Below are 2,531 nucleotides of genomic sequence, written 5' to 3'. Positions count from 1 at the left end.
ATGGTGAGTGTGGAAGAGAGGTGAAGAAGAGAGTACAGGCAGGATGAAGTAGGTGGAGAAGAGTGTCAGGAGTGATTTGTGACATATGAGTACCAGTAAGAGTGAAAGGGAAGGTCTACAAGAGGGTAGTGAAACCAGCTATGTTATATGGGTTGGAGACAGTGGCATTGACAAAAAGGCAGGAGTCAGAGCTTGACGTGGCAGAGCTGAAGATGTTAAGATTTGCACTGGGTGTGATGAGGATGGCCAGGATTAGGAATAAGTATATTAGAGGGTCAGCCCAGGTTAGAAGGTTTGGAGACAAAGCCAGAGAGGCAAGATTACATTGGTTTGGACATGTGCTGAGGAGGGATGTAGAGTATATTGGGAAAAAGATGCTAAGGATGAAGCTGCCAGGTAACAGGAAAAGAGGAAGGCCTAAGATAAGTATTATGGATGTGGTGAGAGAGGACATGCAGGTGGTTGGTGTGACAGAGCACGATGCAGAGGACAGGAAGAAATGGAAGCAGTTGCTCCACTGTGGCGACCCCTAACGGGAGCAGCCGAAAGAAGAAGATGAAGATTTGTGTACATATTAAATTAAGAATAAAATAACATTATCTAATAACAAGGAAATGTAGTAAACTGATAAAACCGGTTGAACAAAACGGAGCCTTTGGAACAGTTCAAAAAGGCTTAAAGTTTATTTTCCAAGTCCACTTATGTACTGACAGAAATAAAAAATAAAGAAAGAACCAAATACTGTGAAACGCTAAACGCGTTTTTCGTTCCACGTAATAGTGGGACTTCCTCAGACAAACGTTTTTCCATACAATGCAGTTTTTAAATCAATGCATGTGCTTGCAATTAGCGTAGATGGCTTACCATTGGTATTTTAAAGTGCTAGTACTACAAGTGTAACACTATAAGTTGCAAGTTTATACAAGTTTGTTTAAATTAATACTATAAAACATAAATCTAACTTGTTACATTAATTAAATACAGCATATTCAGTTTATAAGTTTAAATATAATTATACAAGTACGTAAATTTTAAAATATAAAACTAAATAAGCAAGTGTGCTGATAAATCTTTACTCTAAATGCAGTTGTGTTACTAATGATTGTTGCTACCCTTCATAACTTTCCACATTCTGCTGAATATAAGCAAGGTTTTATTACTTGCTAAAAAAATGTATGTAAACAACCTGCCTTTAAAGTTGGCTGTCCACTAAGCTTACCTATACTTAAAATAATAATGAATATACAGTTCAGATCTAACTAACAAGATTAAAACCTATGTCCTAAATAAAATTCATGTATAAACATTATGTTTATAAAAATGTTTTTGATCAAAATAAGAGAAAACCTATACAGCTAGAGTCGCCCTTAAAACTATCTCATAAGATTTTTAAGTTTTAAAATACATGCTATGGAACATGAATCATTAATCCCTGGCTCTCTACATGCAGCTAAACGTAGCTGCCAGGCAAGTTCTTTTTTCTCCAATTCCAATTTTAAAAAGTTTTCATTGACACAATTAATATCTGAATGCTGCTTATTAATGCCATCAATAATCATAAAGGAAAAGGAGTGACCGTGGTTGTTACCACAATGTCTGGCTAGGGCATTTTCTTCCTTGGACTTTGCAATTGCATATAAGTGTTCGTATATTCGATCACGTAATCGTCTATCCGTCTTTCCAACATAGAAAGACGGACATTGTAAACATTGTGCCAAGTAGACTATACCCTTAGAATTACAGGTAAACAACCCCTTTACATGATAACACACTGACCTTATTGTAAATAAATTTGATGTTGCAATGTACTTACAGTATTTACATGAGCCACATTTCCTGGTTCCCCCTCCCATTTTTGGTTTGTCAATTTTGGTTTCAAGTAATTTTTTCATGTTTGTACCCCTCCGATATGTTATTACAGGGTTAAAGTTCAATATTTTGGATACATTTTTGTCCAATGAGAGGTAACACCAATATGATTATCTAATAACAAGACTGTATATATACAGGAATAATAAGTAATAAAATTAACTTCTTAGTTCTGGGTAATAAACTGGGATGAAAGCACTCAACTCACACACATTCTCTTTGCTTGTTTTACTATTTGGTTTTGCCATTTCCAGTGTTTTTTCCAAGTTTCTTTGGTTATCTTAGTGGCCTAGTGGTATGGATTCCAAGGACCTTTATTAGTTTAGTGGTTTTTGCCTTGGTACAGATTATTTTAACATATGTGTAAATATGTTTGTGCAAGCTGTGCTTGGAGATTTTCTTCTTGGACCTCTGCTGAAAAGTGTCTTTCTGCCTTGTCAGACTCTCCTGGTAAACAAACAACAAATAAGTAAGTGGAAACAAAGGGAAAAGAGTATGAAGGAGATGAAAGAGAAAAAAAACTTGGTGCAGTGAATATAAGAAAACTCTGAGTGGTACGAAAGGTGAATGTCTAAATAACCAATCCTTAAGGAACAAGTTAAGTCCACAGTGGAAGAAGAACTTTTATTGGAGTTAAGTAAAGGTATGCAGAATTAAATTAA

Source organism: Protopterus annectens, chromosome 5.part1 (assembly GCF_019279795.1).
Source record: "Protopterus annectens isolate FY-2018-M chromosome 5.part1, PAN1.0, whole genome shotgun sequence".
Classification (NCBI taxonomy): Eukaryota; Metazoa; Chordata; order Ceratodontiformes; family Protopteridae; genus Protopterus; species Protopterus annectens.
This window is presented reverse-complemented; position numbering follows the sequence as displayed.